We start from the raw sequence: 13,839 nt of genomic DNA on the forward strand, positions 1-13,839 counted from the left end.
AAGTCTTTTGGATTTTAGGGTGTTTTGGTTTGTTTTGGTTTTTGAATTTTAGAATATTTATATTATATTTACCAGGTGGCATTCATTCTTAATCTGAAAAATCTGAAATCCAAAATGCTCCAGTGAGCATTTCCTTTGAGAGTCATGTTGGCACTGAAAACATTTTGGATTTTGGATAATTTTGGATTTCAGGTTTTCAGATTAGGGATATTCAACTTGTATACCAAGTAAAATGTTTTTTAAGCTGGGCATGGTGGGGCATCCCTGTAGTCTCAGCTATAGGAGTTTGAGTGCCACCTGAGCAATGTAGTGAAACTCTGTCTTTTAAAAGTTAAAATGATTTTAAAATTCTTGATCTGTGTTTATGTGTGGTGTTGTCCCGCTCCTATCTTTAACCTCCACCTTGTTTTTTGTCCTCTTTTTTTCATATATGTGTGAGCCAAGTTTCTATTCAGATAGCTCAGTACTCTTCTCAAACAATATATTCACTGAGAGTAACATTTTTTTTAATATCCTGAAATATATTATTTGTCCTTTCATTTTTTGCAATGAAGTTGTATGAACTGATCTTCCCTCTGTTTCTGTATAAAGGGAAATGTAGATTGCAGTAGGTGGTCTGATTTCTGTTTATTTTATTTCCTGTGTAACCGTTGGGAATCCATCCTTCCTAATCTATAAGGTTTGGGGTGGTGTGTTTCTTCCCAAAATTCAGAGTTGGAACACATGATAAGTGCTCGAGTGTCTAGTGCAGAAATCCTCTGTCTTTAGTATTAATTCATGGATAGGCAATTGGATCTTTTTAGAGATGAGACAACGTAGGCTTTGTAAAAATTACTGATGACTGTTTTGGGGGTTCTTTTAGATACTTGATACTCAAAGTTGCCGGGTGCGATGGCTCACACTTGTAATCCCAGCACTTTGGGAGGCTGAGGCGGGAGGATCACCTGAGGTCAGGAGTTCAAGAGTAGCCTGACCAATACGGTGAAACCCCGTCTAAAAGGAAAAAAAAAAAAAAAGAAACTCAAAGTTTATATATGCCAAGTCTACTCAAGTGAAGATGGAATGTGTTATACTAACAATTACTTTGGGACAAACACTTGTAATAATAAGTGCCAAATGTAAATTGCTATTTGCCAGGCACTGTTATAAAGGTTTTACATTACTTGTTTAATCATCACAAAAACAGTTTGATATAGTTGTTCTTATAGTTCCCATTTTGTAGATGAGGAAATGAGGCCCAGAGAGGTTATATAACTTGTCTCAGTTACACAATTAATAATGATGATGCCATTATTCAGACAATTTGGCTTAGAGATCAGGTTCTTAACCACTATTAAAAATGGTTACTCAAGCTAACCACCCATTTCCTTGCTTTTGTTTAGAGCCTGATGTTATTTAAAATCAGCTTAACTATGTTATAATTTGCATAAAATAAGTCACTGGTCATAAGTGTATAGTTCAGTGAGTTTTGACGCATGAATACACCTGTGCAGTCACCATCCTAATGAAGATATGATACATTTCCAGAAAGTTCACTTTTGCCAACACTACATACTTTGTGTCTAACATCCAACACCTGACACCTGGCAACCAGTTATCTGCTTTGTATTGCTGTCACTTATCCTTTTCTGGAATTTCAATATTAACGAGTGCTTTAGTAGGTAGTAGTCTTTTGTGTCTGGTTTCTTTCATTTGGCATAATGTTTTTGAAATATACCGATGTAGTTGAATGTACTATTTTTTCTTTTAATTGCTTAGTAGTATTCCATTATTATATGGATATAAGATGAACTGTTTATATATTCTCTAGTTAAAAGATTTTTGACTTGTTTGTTTCTAGTTTTTGGCTGTTTAGAAAGCTCTGTAAGCATTCAGGTTTTTGTGCAGACATGTCTTTACATTTCTAGGGTAAAAATATCTAGTAGTGAATTGCTGTGTTCTACGCCAAGTGTATGTTTAATTTAATTTAATTTTATTTTATTTATTTATTTTTTTTGAGACGGAGTTTCACTCTTGTTACCCAGGCTGGAGTGCAATGGCACAATCTCGGCTCACCGCAACCTCCGCGTCCTGGGTTCAGGCAATTCTCCTGCCTCAGCCTCCTGAGTAGCTGGGATTACAGGCACACGCCACTATGCCCAGCTAATTTTTTGTATTTTTAGTAGAGACGGGGTTTCACCATGTTGACCAGGATGGTCTCGATCTCTTGACCTCGTGATGCACCCGCCTCGGCCTCCCAAAGTACTAGGATTACAAGCGTGAGCCACCGCGCCCGGCCAGTATGTTTAATTTTAAAAGAAGCTGCAAAACTTTTTAAAAAGTGCCTGTACCATTTTCCATTTCTACCAGCAACAAATAAAAGTTCCTATTGTTTCATATCCTTGCCAGTGCTCAATGTTTTCAGTCTTTTGAATGTTAGTCATTTTTGTGGATATGTAGTGGTATCTCATTGTTATATGACAACGAAAATATTTTTATGTGCTTTTCATTTGCATATCTTTTGTGAAGTGTCTGTTGTAATCCATGGCCCATTTTTTCCGCCTTAAAATTGCTTGTCATCTTGTGTTGTAAGGGTTCTTTATATATTCTGCATACGTCTTTAGTCAGACCTATCTAATTGTGATGTTTTCTCTTAGTTTATTGCTTATCTTTTCATTTTCTTAATAATTTTTTAAAGTGCAAAAGTGTTATCTTTTTTCCAGTGTATTGTTAGTTTTCAATGTTAAGTTCAATTTATTGATTTTTATTATTTGTAATTTTTGTGTTCTAAGAAGTTATCTAACATGAAATTAGAACATATTCTCTTGTGTATTTTCTTCTAGAAGATTTATAGTTTTCTTATGGTCATGATCCATTTCAAGTTAGTTTTTATATACTATGTTTGGTAAGGGTTGGAGGCTTCATTAATATTATAACATCATTTGTTGAAAAGATCATCTTTGTTCATTAAATTTTCTTGGCACCTTTTTCAAAAATTAACTGTATGATTTTATATCTGTAATTTTTATTCTGACCCATTGATATATATGTGTTTATTCCTACACAAGTGCCACACTGTTTTGATTACTATATCATTATAGTACATCTTGAAATCAGGTATTGTAATTTTCATCCTTTATTTCAAAGTTGTTTTGGTTATTTAGGTTCTTTGCATTTTCACATAAATCTTAGGATTAGCTTGCCAATTTTTACAAAGAAAGATGCAAGACTTTAATCTTGGTTACTTTGAATCTGTGATATAATTTGGGAAGATGACATCTTAATACGATCAAGTCTTTTGAATCATGAACATAGTATGTTTCTCCAATTATTTAAGTCCTCTTTAATTTCTCTTCGCAGTGTTTTATACTTTTCAGTTTCGGGTTTGCACCATATTTTGTTAAATTTACTCAAAGTATTTTATGTTTTTGATGCTGTTCTAAATGTTCTTTTAATTTCAATTTCTAATTGTTGCTAGTATGTAAGTACACAACTTATTTTTTATGGTGACCTTGCATTTTATGAAATTTTAAGTGTACTGACTAGTTCTAATAGCTTTTGTTAGAACCTGTAGGATTTATAAGAAAACAATCATGTTGTCTATATATAAATACAGTTTTACATCTTTTAAATTTGTATACCCTATTTTGAAAGCATACATTAATGGATTGGGCCCAGGAGTTCGGGGATGCAGTTAGCATTAATGGTGCCACTGCACCATTATTATTAAACAATTATTATTATTAAACAATTATCCAATTGTTTAAAGGGATTTTTTGCACCTTTGTTAGCGAGTGATATTGGTCTGTGATTTTCTAGTAACTTTTTTCTGGTTTTCATATCAGACGGTATTGGTTTGCTTGGGCTGCCCTAACAAAATACCACAGACTAGGTGGCTTAAACATCAGAAATATATTTTCTCATAGTTCTAGAGGCAAGAAGTACAAAACAAGGTAGAAACAGATTTGGTTTCTTCTAAGGCCTGTTTCCTTTCTTTCTTTCTTTCTTTTTCTTTTTTTTTTTTTTTTTAAAGAGGCGGTCTTGCTGTCTTGCCCAAGCTGGAGTACAGTGGCACCATTACTGCTCACTGCATCCCCGAACTCCTGGGCCCAAGGGATCCTCCTGCCTCAACCTCCCTAGTAGCTGGCACTACAGGCATATGTTGCCACACTTGGATAATTTTTTAAAATTTTTAATAGAGATGCCAGCTTGCCTAGGTTGGGCCACTTTTTGTTGTGTCATAACTTTGTCACCCCTCAGTCTGTGTGTTGCCTGTATCTTAGAATAATACTGGTTGTATTGGATTAGGGCCCACCAATACGAAGTTATTTTACCTTGATTATCTCTTCAAAGGCCTTATTTTCAAATGCAAATTCTGAGATAGTGGGAATTAGAACATAGGGATTTTCTTTCTTGAGGGATGGAAATACAATTTAACCCATAACATAAGTATTATTGATGGCTTCCCTCCATTCCCTTCCCGTCCCCCCTAGCCTTCCCTTCCCTTTCCTCCCTCCCCAACCCCCCCTCCCCCCCCAGTGATGAGAGTCTCACTGTGTTGCCCAGGCTGGTCTTGAGCTCTTGGGATCAAGTGATCCTCCTGCACTTTGACTTCTCAAAGTGCTGGGATTAGCCACCGTGCCTGGCTAGTGCTGGGTTCTAAAAGGAGATGAGAAATGTTCCCCTTCTATTTTCTGAAAGAGTTAGTGTAAAATTGGTATTTTTCCTTATGTGGTTGGTGAAACTTACTAGTGAAGCCATAGTTTTGGGGCTTCATATCTTTTGTATGATTTCTGTCCTTCCCTTTGTGGGAAGGTTTTTAATTAACTAATTCAATTTTTTTAATAGACACAGACTACTCAGGCTCTATATTTCTTTAACTTTAGTAGTTTAAGAGTTTCTCCATTTCACCCATATTGTTGAATTTATTGGCATAATAATAATGTATCCCTTATTCTTTTAATGTCTTGGATTTGGAATGATGTCCCATCTTTCATTCCTGATAATTTGTGTTTTTCTCTTTTTTGCTTGAATGGTTTAGCTACAGGATTATTAGTGTTTTTTACTCTTTTCAAATGCTCAACTTTCATATCATTGATTTTCAATATAGTTTTCTTAACTTTTTTTTTTTTTTTTTTGAGATGGAGTTTCCCTCTTGTTTCCCAGGCTGGAGTGCAATGGTGCAATCTTGGCTCATTACAACTTCTGCCTCCCTGGTTCACACGATTCTCCTGCCTCAGCCTCCCAAGTAGCTAGGAATACAGGCATGTACCACCACACCCAGCTAATTTTTGTATTTTTAGTAGAGACGGGGTTTCACCATTTTGGCCAGGCTGGTCTCAAACTCCTGACCTCATGATCTGCCCGCCTCAGCCTCCCGAGGTACTGGGAGCCACTGTGCCTGGCCAGTTTTGTTTGTTTTCTATTCTACCAATTTTCCGTTTCACTTTTTTTGTTTTGTTTTGAGATGGAATTTCCCTCTTGGTGCCCAGGCTGGAGTGCAATGGTGTGATCTTGGCTCACCACAACCTCCACCTCCCAGGTTCATGCAATTCTCCTGCCTCAGCCTCCCTAATAGCTGGGACTACAGGCGTGTGCCACCATGTCCAGCTAATTTTTGTATTTTTAGTAGAGGTGGGATTTCACCATGTTGACCAGGATGGCCTCGATTTCTTGACCTTGTGATCTGCCTGCCTCAGCCTCTCAAAGTGCTGGGATTGAACGCATGAGCCACCTCACCTGGCCTCAGTTTTACTTTTTAAATTTCTTCTGCTTACTTGGAGTTGCATGTTTTCTTTTCTGGTTTCTTAGTACGAAAGCTTAGATCATTGATTTTGACCCTCTTTTCAATAAAAATCTTATCGGATTCCCTTTCTACTTCCTACTTTAACTGTAGCTTTAAATTTTCAATCAGTTCATAATACTTTCTCATTTACTTTGTGATTTCTTATTTGAACCATGGATTATTCAGAAGTATGTTGTTTATTTTACTTGTACATATGCAGGTTTGTTACATGGGTATATTGTGTGATGCTGAGGTTTGGGCTTCTAGTACCTGTTGCCCAAGTAGTGGACATAGTACCCAATAGGTAGTTTTTCAGCTCCTAACTCTTGCCGTCCCCAATTTTGGAATCCTTAGTGTTTCTTGTTCCCATCTTTGTGTGTACCCAATATGTAGCTTTCACTTAAAAATGAGAACATGAGGTATTTGGTTTTCTGTTTTGGGGTTAATTCGTTTAGGATAATGGACTCCACCTGCATCCATGTTGCTACAAAGGATATTATTTCATTCCTTTTTATGGCTGCATTTGTTTAATTTCTGAATGAGAATTTTTTTGATATCATTCTGCATGTCTGATTTGTGATATAATTCAACTTTGTTGAGATAATATGCTTCATGTGTTTTTAGTTCTTATGAATTTATTGAGACTTGTTTCATGGTTCACCATAAGCATTATATTCACTAATGGTCCATATGCACTTGAAAAAAAATGAATATTCTGCCATGTGTAGGCTGGGGTGTTTTATACATGTCAGATAGTCAAGTTGGTTGATGTGTTATTTAAGTTCTGTATATTCCTATTTGTTTTCTGTATATTTGTACTGTCAATTATATGTTCTTCAACCGTCTCCAATGCTAACTTGATTTGGCTATGTCTCCTTTTAGTTCTCTCAGCTTTTGCTTCATGTATTTTGAAATTTACATACAGAGTTGGTGAATTGACCTCCTTATCATTTTGAAATGTCATTCTTTATTTGTGGTAATGATCCTTGTTCTGAAATCTGTTTACTCTGATATAGACATAACCTCTTCAGCTTCCTTCCTTTTTTCCTCCCTTCCCTTTCTTTTTAATGCTTTTTGTCACAGGAATTGGAACTAGGAAAGAGTGAGATGATGAGACAGAGACTGAAATTTACCTGCTGCATATGAAGATTGGTTTGCAGGATCTAATGTTAGCAGTATAGGTGTAAAGAAGAATTTGAGGTTTATTTGTTTATTTTTTTCCTTTTTACTCATTTTTGTTTCTTTCAGTCCTGAATAGACTTGGGGCCGGTTGAATTTGGATGCTGCTTTTGAAGGAAGTAAAGGAAAAAGTAAGGAATTAAGGGAAAAGAGGAAGCTAAAGAAATTTCAAGGTTTGAAAATTTTGTGAGGAAGTAAGAAACATTCCCATGGCCCTTTTGCTGGGCGTCTTTCATTTGTAAAGTTGTATATAAAGTTGTATATAAATTTAAAATAGTTTTTCCAAGGTCTTCTATATACTGATTGCTGTGATTTTGATTTTCATAGTTGCAATGATGCATATTATTATTATTATTACTCTTCTGGGATTATAGCAAGATAGAAAGGACACTGGGCTTGGAATTTATGACCTTGAGATTTAACTTTGGACAAATAATTTATTGTTTTGGTATCTTTTTTCAGGTATAACTTGGGATGAAGTAATATTCTATAAGATTATGAGGTTTAGATTATATAATACATGTAAAAAGGCATTATCAATTATAAAATCATCACAAAGAATCAGGTGGTTATTTGTTAGAGTTTGGCATTTGGTATCAAAATACAAAAGTGTTTCTGTGGTCCTGTTTAAGTAAGATATAACTACTGCTTGTTTTTCTAAATGACTCTAGATTGTGCCTGGCTCTGATTATCTTGGTATTATTGTTACTGTTATTAATATTTTTAGTATTTAACCTTTGAAAGATTGATTTTTTTTTTCAGTTGGAACCAGTACTGCTATGTCAACTATGAGACAGTTGACACATTTTATGAAAGCATAATGGAGTTAGCATTTGTATCAAAATATGCATGTATTGAACTACGTACATACTAGTTTTTTGGATAGTTCTAAGATGGTACTTTGTAAGTACTGATTAAATTCAGTTAATAAATTTGGAGGCTGTGTTTGAAGGAAATACTGCATATGAAAGGGAATCACAAATAGAGCAGTGATTAATGATGTTACTTGGTAGTCAGACTGATTGCAATATGACTCTTGATTAACTGAGATGATATGTCTTATAAATGCATATTAGATTCATGAAATAATTTTCTGTATCTGACTCTGTTCCGCAGTGTTTTGTTTTTTGTTTTCAAATGTCCCAAGTGATATACATTATCTTTTGGCAAACTTAGGGTTGTGCAGTATGATATGAGTCCTTCTGGCAATTGGTATAAAAATGTCTTCTTCACAGTATTTAACTGCTTGAAGAACATGATTTTAATAAATAGTGATAAGAGGTAAAAGTTCAAAATAAACCTCTATCTCATCCAAAAATCTGAAATTTGAAATGCTCCAAAATCTGAACCTTTTTGAATGCCAACATGACATGCAAAGAAAATGCTTATTGGGGCATTTTAGATTTTAAATTTTCAGATGAGGGAGGCTGAATCAATAAGAATATAAATACAAGTATTTCAAAATGTGAACAAATCTGAATCTGAAACACTTCTGGTCTCAACCGTTTTGGATGATGGTTATTCACCCTGCAGTAGTTTGAATGATACTCAGTTTTTTGTTGTATTTAAAGTTCTTTGGTGGGAGTTGTAAAGTCAGATGCTTACAATGGCCATCTCTTTTTTGTGTGTGTTAAATCGTTATCCATTATGCTTATTACTCTTGTGTTCCTTTCTTTTTCATTCTAATTCTTTCCTGATTTTTTTTTAACCCCCCTTTTAAAATAATTCTTTCTTCAGAACAAAAGTGTCCTAAGATTTTCTAATTGAGAATTTTTTCATTTAGTTCTTTTATTATTGTTATTGTATTTATTTCTTTCAGTCTATTTTGAAATATTAGACTATAATTGTCATTTGTTTCTCATTTTTTAGTGAACACTTTGGTTCTCATTTTTTAGTGATGAAAGATAAAAAATATATTTTGTATTTATGTTCATCATTACTGTTTTTAGAGCACTTAATTTATTTGTGTACATCCTAGTTTCTATCTTCATATTTCTTCTGCCTACAGGATTTACATTAATATATCTTGTAGTACAGGTCTGTGGGCAGTGAATTCTCTTAAATTTGTGTTTGTTTGAAAATGAGTTTATTTGCCTTCATTTTGAAAGATATTTTTGTTGAATATAAAATCTGAGTTGAAAGTTTTTTTTCTTAGTATTTTAAAGAAGTATTTTTGTTTCTCACTAAAAAAATGAGAAACAAAGAGTTTCCAGTGGAAAAAGAAATATAATATTGCCCCTAGAAACAGTGAAAGCAAGCCAGAAAAATATGGCCAAAACAAATGACACTTATAATCTAATATTTCAAAATTGACTGAAAGAAATAAAAACAATAATAAAAGAACTGAAAGAAAAAAATTCTCAATTAGACAGCGCCTGCTCCATTGTCATTTGTCTAATATAGTTTCTAATGAGAAGTCTGTTTCAGTTTTTTATCTTTATTCCTCTGTGTGTAGTGTGTCTGTCTAGCATTGCCTTCAAGGTTTTCTTTTTATTTTTGGTTTTAGCAGTTTAAGTGCATCGTACGTGTTACAGATATTTTCTTGTTTTTGAAAACCCTATTTAGGGGTTTCTGAGTTTTTTTAAATCTGTGATTTGATGTCTTTGTTATTTTAAAAATGATTTCAGTTACTGTGTCTACGTATTTGTTTCTAACACTTTCTGTCTTCTATGGCTTCAATTACATGTATGTCAGAACATTTCACATATGTCACAGTCTGGGATGCTCTGTTCTCTCTCTCTCTCTCTTTCTCTCTCTCTCTCTCTCTCTCTCTCTCTCTCTCTCTCTGTGTGTGTGTGTGTGTTGTGTGTTGTGTGTGTGTGTATGTGTGTGTGTGTCACTTAGGCTAGAATGCAATGGTCAGAGGAGAGGAAGAGAGAAAGGGAACCGCAAGTTGGTGTAGGAGTCAGAACAAAATGAGGTTTGCCATCTAATATGGATGCAATTTGTGGCACCCCAAAACGGTTACAGTGGTAGCATCAAAGATCACTGATCACAGTTTACTACACAGGTATAATAATAATGAAAAAGTTTGAAATACTTTGAGAATTACCAAAATGTGACACAGATATGAAGTGAACACATGGTGTTGAAAAAGTGGGGTGCCAATAGACTCGCTCAGTGCAAGGTTGCGCATCCTCCTTGAATGCTTTTGATTGACGGTGTGACAGGGATCCTGAATGAATTGGTTTTCTAAATGGATGATTCTAAATGAATAGGTTTTTCCCTTAACCTACAACTGGTATATTCTTCAAAATTGGGAAGAATTAATGGTATTTCATTAGGTTCTACTCGTTATTTCTGTAGTTTCTGAGATTTTTCATCCTGGGACGGGAAGTAATTGGTCAGCCCTTCTTATTCTGTTCTGCCTGTTTCTGACAGGAATTCTTTAAAGTTTTTGACTTGGGTGGATAGTACCCTTCCTAAGTATTACAGTCTGTGTAGACTGCTGTAACCAAATGCCATAAAATAGGTAGCTTAAAAACAACAGAACTTTGTTTCTCATGTTTGTGGAGGTTGGGAAGTTCAGATCAAGGTATGGGGAGATTTTTATGTCTGACTAAATTCCTGATCCACAGACAATGCCTGCTCTCTGTGTTCTCACATGGATAAAGTTGGGATAAAATTCCTTTAGACCTCTTTTGTAAGGGCACTAATCCCATTTATCAGAGTTCTGCCCTCATGACCTAAAAAACTCCCAGAGGCCCATATTTTAACATCACCTTGGGGTTAAGATTTCAACATATGAGATTTAGACAGACACAAATATCAGACCATAGCATCAGTCCTATTACTGTTGTATGTTTTCTCACATTTTCTCTTTTTGGTGTATTCTACTACTTAGTGAATATTGTGTGCCAGGCGTTGTATTGAGCACCTCATAGATATCTTGTTAATCTGTGTAATGATTCTGTGATACAAATATCATCCCTGTTATACAAATAATTAGAAACGGAGAGACTTGCTCAAAGTCACAAAGCTGTAGACAGCATAGCTAGGATTAATTTCACTTTTCTTAAAAACTGTGGCCTTTAACTGTGGTTAAAAACCTAGTATTTCAGCCAGGAATAGTGGCTCTTGCCTGTAATCCCAACACTTCGGGAGGCCAAAGCGGTAGGAGTTTGAGAACAGCCTGAGCAACATAAGGAGATCCTGTCTCTGCATTGTATATGTTACATATATATGAGCTGTATGTGGTGGCATGCACCTGTAGTCCCAGCAACTTGAGAGGCTGAGGCAAGAGAGATGTCCTGAGCCCAAGAGGTCAAAGTTGCAATAAGTCATGATCACGCCAGTGTATTCCAGCCTGGGTAACAGAGTGAGATACTGTCTTTAAAAGAAGAATGTAGACCTTTAATTCACTTGTTGTTCAGAATACATTTCTTTAAAGCTACTGGCTTGAACTGATTTGATAGTAATTAATTATTTATTTATTTATTTATTTTACAGATGGGGTTTCACCATGATGGTCAGGCTGGTCTTGAACTCCTGACCTCAGGTGATCCACCCGTCTCGGCCTCCCAAAATGCTAGGATTACAGGCATGAGCCACCGCGCCTGGCCTGATAGTAATTTTTAGGTACTGTAACATTTAGTATTAGTGCAACACATATGTGACATGACATATACTATACTCCTGCTGTTTCTTTTTTGCTTTTAAGTAAACTAATGGATGACGGAGCTCTGTGAAGTAAACCTGTAGTAATTTCTTAACGTTTTTCAGGCCAGAAACCTTCATTGATTTTTGTTTGATACCCAACATCTATCAGCAAACCATAGTTCTACCTTCAAAATATACCTAGAATCTGACCACTTCTTATCAACCCCACTGCTACCACCCTAGTCCATTTCAGCACCGTTTCTCACTTGGATTATGATAGCTTCCATAACCATTTCTATACTTGGCTTCCCTTTAGTCTTCTTTTCAGCATAGCAGGTAGAATGATGTGGTTCATCACTGACAAATCACATCACTCCTCTTTTCCAAATCCACCAGTGAATTACTCTTTTACTCAATTAAAAAGCTAAAGTCCTTAACACATTCCTTAGTTCTCGGAAGTGCTCTTTTTTTCATTTTTCCTTTTGAGACAGGATCTTGCTCTGTAACCTGGGCTGGAGTGCAGTGGCACAGTCTGTTCACTGCAGCTTCTGCCTGCTCTGCTGTGCTCAAGCGATCCTCCCACCTCAGCCTCTAGAGGAGCTGGGACTAGCTAGAACAGCCAGGGCTACAGGCGTGTGGCCCTATGCTTGCTAGACTTTTTATTTTTATTTTTTTCTGGAAACGAGTTCTCAGTGTATTGCCCAGGCTATGAGAGTGCCTTTTAAAAATTTGCATGGAGGTGTTGTATGTCTTAGCAGTGACATACTCGAAGGATCCTCAAACATTGAAATATCCCTTTCTCAAAATGCTACCAATTAGGTATGTATTGTTTTCTATTAAATAGCTCCTGACATATTCAGTGTATTGATTGGTTTATTCTTTTTTGCCCTTCCCCCTGCTCTGACCCCCAAATCTCAGTTTTCTTTTCTGTGGGTCTCTTTGTAGCCAGTATGTCCTCTTATTATTATGTATTAATCATTATTGTGTATATTGTATATATTTTCACATTTCGTTGTAGTCATCTATAACATATTTGACTCTGCAATTAGACTTTATGTTCTTATATTCTAAGGGATAGTGTTTGTGCCCAAAAAGTTTTTCTTGAAGGAGTGAGTGCATTTTCAGTTACAGTTTTAAGTGTCATTGTACCATCAGTAAGGATTTGGATTTGTATGCCAGTAAGAGAAAACTTGATAAACATTGATGTAAGCAAGTGAAGATTTACTTTCTCATGTACTGTAATGTGAAGTCCAGCGGAGGCAATCCAAGGCTGATGCAGCTGCTCAAGGATTTCATCTAGAAACCAGTATCCTTTCTTCCTAGCTTAAGGTTTTTTTTCTTCATAGTCAGAAGATGGCTGTTGTATCTCTGGACACTACATCAGAATTTTAGTAAGAAAGAAAAGGGAAGGATAAAAGGAAGTATCTTTTCACAAGGCTTTGCAATTTTGTCCTTGTAGATGGTAGCCCATTAGAAATTGATGCCTATATTTCATTGACCAGAATGATGTCATCTGGCAAATCTGGAGTACAAAATAGGCTGGGATTTTGAGTGTTCATTTTTTATTCTCTATAGGAAAAGAAAAGAGAAGAAAATTGTAATTGGCATTTACCTCAAGTATCAAAAAGTAGTATAGAACAAGTGGTTAACAACATAGACCTAAATTTGAATTTTGACTTTGTTACTTCTTAGCTGTGTGACTTTAACAGCTTTCTGCCTCTGTTCCCTCATCTATAAACTGTGTCTAGTAATAGGTAACTATTTCACTTTGTTATTGACACTGTTGGTTGATCTGTGTTGTGGGTTTAATGTATATAGTTCGTTTTGTTTACATAGCTAATAAATTGTTATAATTATTGTCATCGTTACCTACAAGCATTGTCGAAACTGGAATTGTATAAATTTATCACTCAAGGAATTGGCTTTCTTTGGGATAGGAAGAAAAGAGTATTTACCAGGTCTAGGTAGGTGCTTTTGAGTACAGGTAATGGTAGAAAACAGTGGTAGAACTTTCTTAAGGGCTCTGGTGAGTGCATTGTACTATTACAAATTATGGACAGTGTTAAAATATTGGAACCATTTTCATTTACTCATTGAGTTCATTTTGAAGCTCAGTGACCCTTAGGGTCATCTTCAACAAATTGTCATTTGTTCAACAGTGGCAACTTGTTGAAGATGACCCTAAAGTTTAGTTCAACAAACTAAATCCCCTGAAGTTTAGTTCAACAGAAATTTCATCTCTTATTGATAGAATATTTGAAGACTTTGCTCGAATATATATACAGTATATAAATATG

At 35.4% G+C, this 13,839-nt stretch overlaps 1 protein-coding gene across 9 annotated transcripts in view; it reads left to right on the forward strand.

Annotated features, from left to right (window-relative positions):
• The window catches only part of COP1 (COP1 E3 ubiquitin ligase), a 222,101-nt gene that overhangs the window by 5,843 nt on the left and 202,419 nt on the right, over window positions 1-13,839 (forward strand). The gene's annotated exons all lie outside the window — the stretch shown is intronic.

The sequence above is a fragment of the Sapajus apella genome, unplaced genomic scaffold (genome assembly GCF_009761245.1).
Source record: "Sapajus apella isolate SASKATOON/1434 unplaced genomic scaffold, GSC_monkey_1.0 scaffold25, whole genome shotgun sequence".
Taxonomy (NCBI): Eukaryota; Metazoa; Chordata; class Mammalia; order Primates; family Cebidae; genus Sapajus; species Sapajus apella.